Below are 11,407 nucleotides of genomic sequence, written 5' to 3'. Positions count from 1 at the left end.
CAGGAAGAGAAAACAGGGAAATAATAATCAAACAGATAACACAAACTCCAGGATCGTTAATGTCAGAAAACTACCATGAACAGATATTTACAAATAAGTGAGATTCATATTGGTGTCATGTGTTTTTTTGTTTTGTTTTGTTTTGTTTTGGCAGCACTAGATTTTATGTTGCATTCTTAGTGTGTAATTATTTTAAAACTGGGATTCTGTACCCAGGGAAAAACATAATCATGTATAAGGCTAACTAAATAAGTTTGTAAAATGCACAATAATAGTAAAGAATTACTTAAGTATGGTGCCTAGCTTATTTATCTTATAACTGAAAGTTTGTACCTTTTCACCCCCTTCACCCAACACTTCTCTTGTTTTATTCATTTATCTCTTTGTTTCTTTTTATTTCTATCCCTCTCTTCCTTTCTTTTTTCCCAGAAAAACTTAACAGGTTTATTTATAATTGTTATAAGGTTGAACGGCTGAAACATGTTCACTGAAACATTTTTACTTGCGTTAATACTTTATGTCCCCACACTTATATTAAAAATTCACATACAAATGAAAATGGAAAAACTGCCAATACCTGATTTCTGTCCCTATTTTTTCACTCGCAATCATATACTTAGGTACCTTTTGATCCCCATGGAAAAAAATATCTAATGTTCAGAACTACCAATAACAAGAAGAGAAAACTTTTTAAAGAATAAAATGTTTTTAAAGAATAAAATATTTTGCATCAGAGTGGATTCTTAAACACTTCTGTACGTGTCCTCTGTGCTAGCGTAATTGTTACATGTTTGGCATGGAGAGCACACAGGTTGGTGTCTTCCAAAAGGCCCACCGGATAGGCCTCACTTGCCTTCTGGAAAGTACCAATAACTGTACTCTGGAAGTACAGATCTGTTTTGAACTCCTGGGCAACTTCTTGCACCAGACACTGGAAAGGAAGTTTGCGAATCAGAAGTTCAGTGGACTCCTGATAAAGTCTAATTTCACAGAGTGCCACAATACCAGCCTGTCAGGATGAGGTTTCTTCACCCCTCCCATAGAGGGCGCACTCTCGCAAGTGGATTCATAGCCAGTTGTTTCCTCAGTGCTTTACCCCGGGTGGGTTTGTGGGTAGGCGGCTTTGTAGGAGCCACGGTGTAAAGACCTCCTTACTTATTCCCCTTCTCCTTCAGCTGGAGCTCAGGGAGCGAGAGGCGGCCCTGGCATTAGCAAGCCACCCCCGCAGAGTGGGGACGGCAAACACTCTATTCCTCTCTTCTAATTATTTACCATATCATGACCACCATGCTAAGGTGTTTGATGTGAATCCATTTGTTTTATGTGTTTTTTTTAATAAACATGAGTATTGACTTTATATATATATACATATATATACATCTATATATTTTTAATTTAAACATTTTAAATTTTCATATGTACTATGTTATATATTTTACCTTCTCCCCCTCCCAAGAGGGGGCTGACTTTAATTTAGAAACAGCTTTTGGTTATAGACATTCATGTTTAAGGATCACTCCAAATTACACAAATTGTCTCCTGGTTTTTCATGAAAGAAGGAATAGATGACTTTCTGACCTCTTTATTTTTCTTTTCTTTTCTAAAAAGGAGTGACTATGGCAATAACAAAGCTTGTGACGCATTCTCACCAGATGCAAAGATTACCCTTAAAGGTCTTCCCTTTTCTCACTCCTTGAGGAAACGGTTCTCCCACACCCAAACTCTCTCACCCAAAATGTGTATGCAGCAAAGAGACTTGTATACATCTGTCTAGCAATGACATATATACAAATACATGTCTCCAAATAAAATATAAAATTACCCGACTAAAATAAAGCCAAATATTTCAGCCACAAGCAAAGGGGAATGATTGCCTCCACATTAAACATAGAATTACATGATTAAAATAAAGCCAAGTGTCTCAGCCACAGGCAAAGGGGAATGATTGCATGAGTCAGTAAACAAAACATCTACTTAAGCAGCAAGAAGCTGTGAGGTGTGGGGAGGAAAAGGCATCCTGAGAGAGCTCATCCTTCAGGACCGATACCACAGAGGATCAGGAAGGGCAGCAGGAGGACAGAGCCATGGCTCCGTGGATGGTCAGCACTGGGACACCTCAGGGGCTATTTTGTGGATTTGTTAGAATCAGATGGACATTCTTTTGGCCTTTTCCTGGTCTGGTTATTACCAGCAGGTGAACAGAAGTGAGTCACTAGTCATTGCTTAGTCGTTGCCACCACAGATCTTCAGAAGAATCTTCCAGTAATACCCTGGTCAATCCTTTGTTCCTGCTCCCCTCATGGCCTTGTTGAACCTTTTGGCACAAAAGGCTGGGGTATTCTTTTTTTTTTTTTTTTTAAAGATTTTTTATTTATTTATTTGACAGAGAGAGACACAGCGAGAGAGAGAACACAAGCAGGGGGAGTGGGAGAGGGAGAAGCAGGCTCCCCACAGAGCAGGGAGCCCGATGTGGCACTCGATCCCAGGACCCTGGGATCATGACCTGAGCCGAAGGCAGACACTTAACGACTGAGCCACCCAGGCACCCCAAGGCTGGGATATTCTTGAAACATTTCACCACTACCAGCATTGCCTGCCCTGGGTCCCCAGACATCTCCCGGCAGATGTTCTTCTCAATGTCTCCCCCTGTCTTCTCTGATACTCACTGAAAACTGCCACCTGCTGGGCCTGCCTCTGCAAGCACAGAACGGCCTTGAACTTGCCTGGGCAGTCCTCCCCAGCCACAGTTAGCTCCTACACATGTCTCTGGATGAGTGGCAAGTCCACTTTTGTGCTCTCCCCTGGTTTTCCTGAGAGAGTGATGAGGAGTTTCTGGAGGCGTTCTGACTTGTGGTCTTGAATAGCCTCCTCCAGGGTCTTTTAGAATTCTGTTTTGTGGCCTCTGCTCGATTCCTGGATGTGCTCATTGCTGTGGGAGGTGAGTATTTCAATCAGGCAGGCTTCATCGGTGCAGGTCTTCTTGATGGCATCCCTCTTCTCCCAAGCAGCAGAGAGGATGAGGCCTTCATCTGAGCCAAGACATCTTCTCGAAGTTTCTTGACAGTTCAGATTTCAGACCTTTGATCAAATCCTGGAACCATCTTGAAGGACTGGAGGATCTGCTGGTACCCCTTGTTGGAGCAACTCTCTAGGCAGCTGACGAAGGCCTGCTCCTCAGTCCTGAAGACTTTCTGAGACTTCCACAGGACCTTGCCTTCTCTCAGGGGGTCAAAAGCAGGAACATATGTTATAGTGCCGTTTCCGACTGTGCAGGAGGCACAGCTGAGGTAACAGTCTTGGATCCCAGGCACCCTGTGAAGCTCGGTACTGGCTGCTGCTGCTGCCCAGCAGGTGGCACTGACTGCTACCCAGGGTAGGACCCCAGGGCCTGCTGCCCTGACACTGGAAACCCTGAGTGTGGGTTGCCTCCAAGTGCAGGTACATTCCATATAGAGGAATGGGCTGCTGGATGGAAGCTGAATGGAGGCTGCCCAAAACCCCCAGGGCGGACCGGAGGATCTCAGGGTACAGGTTTGGCACCTTGGCTCCTCTGAATGTTGCAGACACATTGGTGGTCGAGCCCGTGCCCGTTTTGGAGAACCACTGAGGCCAGTGAATCGAGTTGGCACTGCAGGGCCAGAGCCAACTGAGTGAGGGTGGAAAAATCTGCCATGAGTTGTTGAGTTAACCCCTGGTACTGAACCTGAGATATCCCAACTCCAGTGGCACCGAGGGCAACACCAGATGTGCCCAGCAGGCCACAGTAAGAGGGATGGCCATGGGGGAGCATCGAGGGTGGCTAGGAGGTCTCCATGTGAGCGGGGCATCGCTCCCGGGGAGGACTGAAAGATCGGGTAATAGACTGACAAGTGTGCATGATTGATTGCACAGGGTGATGCAGATCACAAGCCAGAAAAGTGTTGTTAGGCACACAGACCCAGCTGTGGCCCATGATGGGAGACGAAGAGTTGCCATACAGCGGTACCAGAGCCAGAAAGGGATAATCTGAGGTCCCCGGTGCTGAGGTGGGAGGTGACACGGTGGACTGGTTGAGGATGACACCTAGGTATTGGATGGGACCGGCCTTCATACAGACCCAGCACTAGGGGTGGAGTTGAGTGGTTAAGCGCTTGGTGGGAGGCATTAATCATACTTAACAGTTGCGCTATAAATGCTTGCTGCATGTGGATGGAGGACCCAGGGATGTGCCAGGGTGAGTTATTTTCTGTCTGACACCAGGGGGGCTTCGAGTGAACATGGACTTAATCATAAATTTGGCCATGGGGTCAATCCCATACTGAAGGAAAGGCGAGTCTGAACTCCAGTGGGCTGCTCAGTTGGGCCTGGGCACAGAGTAGCCTCCATTCTTCTGGAGTGTATATCCTGTAGGCTTCACATAGTCTTTCGTAGTAATCCCCAGGGGATTCCCCTGGTTGTTGAGTGACCGAGGATACCTTAGTCATGTTCATGGGTTTCTTAGCTCCTGCCCAGATTCCCCGGAGGAGGGCCTCCTAGTACCAGCAGATGTGGGCCTGTCCCTCAGCTGTTGTGAAGTCCCGTGCTGGGTGCTCTTTGGGTGCGGCTGTATTAGCCCAGGCAGCAGGGTCGATGACTCCCGCTGGTGCGTGCTCTTCCAGGTACTGCCATGCACCTTTCATTATTCTCCCCCTTTTCTCTGTGTTAAACAGGGTGTGGAGTAACTGTTGGCAGTCTTCCCAGGTTGGCCGATGAGTCTGGAAGAGGGATTCTATGAGGTCTACCATAGCCTGTGGTTTCTCAGAGTAGGATGGGGTGTTATGTTTCCAGTTGAGGAGGTCAGTGGTGGAGAAGGGCTGATAATACATCATGGAATGGCTGGGTTGGACCGTCCCATCTTCATCGTGCCTCTCGTGGCTGATTTTCTTTAGGTCTCTTGGATGAGGCGATTAAGACCCTGGCCTGTCCCTGCCTATTGCAAGTGAATCGCAGGCAGAGGGGAAGGGTCTGAGCAATTCCTAGCCAGGAGTCAATGTACAGAAACTTGTCGGGGTGTCCTGGTTTTCCTGTTACAACTCGCCATACTTGACGAATCACTGGGACATCCAATGTCCCTTCTGAAGGCCACCCGACATCAAAGGTGGGCCATTCCAATTCACATAGGGTTCTCAACTTGCTGGGGTTCATCCTGACTCCATAGTCTCCCAAAAACCCCTTCTTGAAAGTTTTGATCATGGTCTCTAGAACCATAGGTTTACTCTGCCCTGACCCCATGGTGATGTCCCTGTGTGGGGTGGCACAGAGACAGACAAAGGGGAGTGCCTCCTGAGGTGAGAAGACCAATCAGATTCCCCTCTGGCCATGTCCCGAAGGAGCTTAGGTGAGCCTTAGCCTTAGCGGTCTCAGCCTTGTGACTTATCATCAGAAACTATTCCAGTGCTGCCATAGACTATATTCCATTCACCACTGAATCGCAGACGGGCCCACTCAGACTCTGTAGGCTTCTGGGGACCTTAAGGGTGCCCACCCATGGAGTCATAGAATCAGTCCGCTTGAGCAAGCCAGGTCAGACTGCACATTCACCCCAGAAGTTATTACATTCTCTCCCTGGGAATCCCTACCTGTGAGACCTCTAAGAGGTCTCTGGGTGGTGATCAGGCTCCCCTTTCACTCCAATAGGTGTGGCCCTGTCTGGGTCCTGGGGCCCAGGCCTTACCGTAATCTGATGTTGGGACCAGGTCATCGCCTGTCAAGTCTCGTTGAGTCTGGCAGGAACAGCGGAGTGGGGCCAGGCCGAGGTGACAGGGAAAGGAGACTGTCGAGAATTAGGCTGGGCGCACCTTCTCTGTTATGATCTCTCGTTCTATCACTGCCCCACCATTGCCCCCAAACTGGTGGCAACAATGGGCCAGCACAGTTGGGTTTCCCAGTCAGAGAACCAAATGTTACGGAAACTGGACTGGATTGTCTGATGGAAGAACCAAGTGGCACTCGGGAATCTTAGAGGATAGGAAGTTTATTTAATGCTGGCGGGCTCAGAGGAGAGTGATCTCCAAAGGTCTGAGCCCTGAGCACAAACAAAGGGGGTAATTTATACACTTCTACTTCTGCATTCTTGGCACTTCTGGTGCGTGCTCGAAGTGGGGCAGGGAGAAGAACCCGGAAGAGCCCCGGGGCAAGGACTGGGACTCTCTCCCTGCCTTAGCCGGCCCTCTTAGGACACAGATTTCCCTTATCAGATTCTGTTGGTAGTGTATTTTATATTTAATGTAGTATATGTGCTAGGATTGCCATATGTCTGTCCTGGGGAAAAGGTATAGTGAAGGCAATGGGCTTATGGGCTATGAAAAATGTCACATGTGTTACACACGTTAATAAACAATTGGCTCAAGTAGGGTAGACTTAAGGGTCTCAGTGCTAAATAAAGAACAGCTATGAATTATGAATAATATGAAACTATTCATTAGTTGAAATGTTTCACTGTATTATTATATATTACTCTTACTGCACATATGTGAAGTTGGTGTTCAAAAAAAAAAAAAAAAATCCCTGTATTTATAAAGTGCACAAACTTGTTGTTTTCCTCTGGAGCTTCAGATGTTACCTGATGTAAAACATGGTTTAGAGTTAAGAAAAATAAGAAAGAAAAAGCTTTTATTTTCTTCCCACTAGAGGAATAAACCCTTAGTCTGCACAATTCATGGTTCAGCATGATTTTTATTAACTCATCACAGACAGTTTGGCTCAGTTTTGTCTTAGATTGTTGGGGTTAATGCAGAGCATGGAATCAGCCATAATACCTGGCTTGCTAACATGGAGGCTGCTGGGGGCGATGGAAGGTTTCAGAGAAGGGCTAGGCCTTTGGAATGCCAGGGCGCAAGACCACTCTGCCATTGGAATGCTGCGGGGAGTTGCCTTCCCCTAAGCTCTCTTAGCCCAAACGGCCACCCTGTAATCTAAGAGATGTATGCATTAATCTCCTAGGCTATGTTTAGCAGAACATGCAGATCAGCATATCTTTTCTTTCCTGTAAATCCTCTCAGTTTCAGTAAGACCCCTTGTCACACATCAGGTGCTTGAGAAACAGTGATAAGGATTTGTGATTATCCTGAAGGACCAATAAAAGTGGAAGCCAAGAAGAGCAAAGGGTCTTCCTCTCTGAGCCTTGACCCCCTCACCTTCACACCTTCTCCTCTCTTTCACAGCAAAGTTTGGAGTAATCTTTCATCCGTTCATACAGGGATTGCTGGACATTCCCGGCATTAGATTAATCAGATGGTAGTATTGATGACTCTTAATGTGACAAAACTAAAGAAACAAAAACTTAAAAATCCAATAGTATTTTATAATCAGGTGATAGGAAGCATACAATGATTTGACAGAGACTTATTAAAATTTTCTTTTCTAAATACCTTAGAGAATTTATTTGAAGGAAAAGTTATCAAAAGTTATAAAAATTTCTTTTTAACCTCAGAAGTTATTGATCACATAATCTTATTTTCTATAATCAATATAGGGATAGTGAAGGTAAATTTAAAGCACACATTCCTAAGAGTTATCGCTAAAAGATAATATTTTTTGAGAACACTGCAATTAAGCAACATATTTTATTTTTTCCTGTTATGGGATTTTTAAAATGGAATTAAGGGAATGTGTTAGAATTTATATTCAATATTATTGTTCCTATCTTTAAATTGTGCTTTTAAATTTGTATAACACACCATTTTTATTTTTAATATTAACATATTTAAAATTGGCATTTTCTCTGGGGATCTAATGCACAACATAGTGACTATAGTTAATAGCACTGTATTATATACTTGGTTGCTAAGAAAGTAGATCTTAAATGTTCTCACCATAAAAAAGAAATGGTAATTATGCCATGTGATGCAGGTGTTAGCTAAAGTTATGGTGGTAATTTGCAAAATATATCAAATCAGCATATTGTATACAAAAAACTTGAATAATGTTATATCAATTACATCTCAATAAACTGGAAAAAAGTTTGAAATTAACATTTCCATAAAAATAACCAGAAAAATCTAATGCAAAGGCAAGTGATCAACTTTACCATTTAAAAAAAAAAAATACCCATATAGGACTTCTTCCAATTTCTGCACATATGTAAAAAATGGCATAGCACAAAGGTACTAGAAGTATCTAAATAACATAAATAGAATATATTTCGATGTTTAGGGCCATCTGTGTCACAGCCTATTCATCTAAAGATCCAGTCCTATCATGTATTTTTAGTAAGTAGAATATTACTACCCAACACCCCCACCAAATGCCCACACCCTAATCTTTGAAACCTGTGAATATATTCCTTTACATGGATAAAGGGACATTGCAGATCTGATTAAACCAAGACTTTGCAATGAGGAGATTGTTCTGAATTATTGGAGTAGGCCCGGTATAATCCTGAGGGTAGGTCAGGAGGGTAAGAGTTGGAGATAGGGAAGAAGCAGAGGTCAGAGTGATGTGGAGCCATGAGCCAAGAATTGTGGGCAGCTTCTAGAAAATGGATTAAGCAAGGCAACTGATTCTTCCCTAGAGTACCCAGAAGGAACATAACTTTGCCAATACCTTGATCTTAAAAGTTCTAAACTCAAGAATTATAAAATAACACATTCATATTATTTTTAAACCACTAATTTTGTGATAATTTATTAAAGCAGTAATAAAAAATATTGGATATTTAAGAACAAGAAGGTAGTATGAATATTAGAGCCATATATAAAGGACTGGAAACAATTAACATTCTTAATTCTAAAAGATCTTCATTTAGGAAATTCTATTAGCTATGGTGGGAATCAGCATTTTTCCCATTTATTTTCTGTTTCAATCAATGTCTATTTTTGCTTGTAGTTAGGGTCTTTGGAAAGCATTTATGATGTGGCTTTCCAGTTTTTCTAGTCAATAGATGGTGCTTACTTCCTCATTCACTGAGCGTTTGGTAATAGAAATGTGGTGGAATTTGGTTTTGCAATGGAAATATGCTCAGGTCAGCTTAATAGAGGTATGGAGCTGGGGAGAAGAATTGTAGCTGAGATCAACCTAAACAAGTTAACCCCTTGCCAACCTACCCAACAGAATGTTTATGTAGATGCCTGAGGAATCTCAGCTGAGATCAGCAGAGACCAGAAGAATAGATTCAACCAATCCCAGATTAAATTGCCAAGCAACAGAATCCTGGGCAAAATAATTGTTGTTTTAACCCACCAATAATTAGTGTAGTTTGTTACAAAGCAGTAACTAACCAAAAGACAATTTTTTTCCATGAAATCGATAAAATGTAAACAATCAAGATTTCAAGATGACTGAGAAAAGAATGCAGCTTCTAAGAATGGCATATTTCCAATGCCTACCATAATATGGCCTCCAAATGTCTGGATGCAAAATAGACTTTTTGTGAGAAATCAACTTCAATATGTTAAGCTTCTGCTATGTCAGGTATGTTTGTTATAGCACAGACTATTCACCTTCACTTTTAAAGGAGATGTAGTTGCAGATCGAATTTGTCATAAATATGCTCCGATAAGGATGGCCAACGTTTATTGAAATCTTATTGTTTGTCAGGCACTATTCTGAAGGCTTCCTTCACAAGTTTAAATGCTTTTAGTGCCCTCAATATCCATATGAGTTATGTGTCATGATTATTTTCACTTTGAAGACACAAACACTGAAGTATAGGAGAGTTAGTAAATTTCCTAAGATTACATGACTTATAATTGCTAGGGCCAATAATTGATGAGTAAAATATAAATGTATTTCTAATCAATCTACCACAACATCTGTCTCAAAAACAAAATGAACAAACAAAACCTAGTTGGGTTCTAATCTGTTCACTTCCTGTCAGTTCCACACGCAATAACCACATTCAAAATTCTGTATTAGATAGCAATTTGAGCTTAATTTATTCGTCTTTTTAACCCATATTTCTTTTTCTCAACTTCATGGCAATTACTTGGAGACTATTTGCCTTCAATATGAAGACAGCACCTGTTGTGGATTGAATCTTGTTACCCAAAATATATGTCCAGTTCGTAATTATCAGTGTGTGATTTCATTTGGAAATAGGGTCACCGCAGATATAATTAAGATGTAAGTCAAGAAGAGGTTTGAAGATTCAAGATTGACCCTAAATCCAATCACTGGTGGCCTTACAAGAGGAGACAAAGATATACAGAGACACGGGGATAATGGCATGTGAAAAAAGGCAAAATTTGGAGTTAGGCATCTACTAGATAAGGATTGTCATCAGACTGGGAGCTGGGAGAGAGGCATGGAACTTATTATCCCTCAGAGCTTCCAGAAGGAAACAATCTTGTTGACACTTTGTTGATTTGGGACTTCTAGCCTCTAGAACTGTAGGAGAATAAATTTTGTTTTAAGCCACTTTGTGGTACTTTGTCATGGCAGCCTTAGGCAACTAATAAAATACCCTTGACCTAAACTTTGCCATGAGTATTTTTATTCATCAAGCAATTTCACTTGGCACCAGTCCTTGAACTAATAATCCTTGCAATTCAGGCATATACTAGACTGAGATATTTTTCATTCAAACCTCACTTAAAACCCTTATGTTCTGGGGACTAAAAGTAGTCAGCTATTCTAAACTTGTAAGCCTCTAAATGTGTAACCTGTCTTTTTTTCCTTTTGTTTCTGCTTGCAAATTGGACTTTTTTCTCCCCTGAGCTCATCTCTTGTAATATTCTGTCAGATGCAGCCAATAATAACTAGCATTTTTCCCATCTAAATTTCACAGTTCCAACATTTATCTCTAAAGTTTTAGTTGCAGTAGGGCTATATGATTCTTGAAAATTGATCAGACAACAAAATTAGTAAATATTTTGTCACAGCATTACATTAAAACACTTTCCCAGCCTCAATGATCACTTTCCTTGCTTTTTACCTCTCAAAGGATGCATAGGGAGAGTTCCCTGGAAGCTCTCTTATAAGGACATTAATCCTACTCGTAAGAACTCCATGCTAAGGACCTCACTACTTCCTAAAGGCCCCACTACCTAATACTACCACATTAAAGGTTAGGATTTCAACATGTGAATTTTGGAGGGATGCAAACATTCTATCCATAATAGTCCTGCTAACTAAAACAATGCTGGGAACTAAGGACATCCATATATCATCCCAAGTTGAAAGGGATCATGATATTAGTAAACACTAATAATGTCTATCAAAGTATATCTATGTAAGGATACATTTAATTGATATTTCTGATTGGCAGATGAAGCTTTATAAAATTTGAAGAAGAAAAGCAAAAAAAATATTTCAAGTATCTAAAAAATAGCAACAATTATTCTGGTCATTCTGTGAATCAGTGAGTTTTGATAAATAGTTTTGCAATATTCTAAACATATGCTAACATGGCTCATATCTTAGAATTCCACCATAAATATTTTACTTAATT

At 41.8% G+C, this 11,407-nt stretch overlaps 1 pseudogene; it reads right to left on the bottom strand.

Annotated features, from left to right (window-relative positions):
* Nucleotides 1–2,274: 2,274 nt before the first annotated feature.
* LOC116639062 lies at nucleotides 2,275–5,719 on the bottom strand (annotated as a pseudogene).
* Nucleotides 5,720–11,407: the final 5,688 nt, after the last annotated feature.

The sequence above is a fragment of the Phoca vitulina genome, unplaced genomic scaffold (assembly GCF_004348235.1).
Source record: "Phoca vitulina isolate PV1807 unplaced genomic scaffold, GSC_HSeal_1.0 scaffold17, whole genome shotgun sequence".
NCBI classification, from domain to species: Eukaryota; Metazoa; Chordata; class Mammalia; order Carnivora; family Phocidae; genus Phoca; species Phoca vitulina.
The sequence above is the reverse complement of the archived record's forward strand: the minus strand, read 5'-3'. Positions and strand labels throughout refer to the sequence as shown.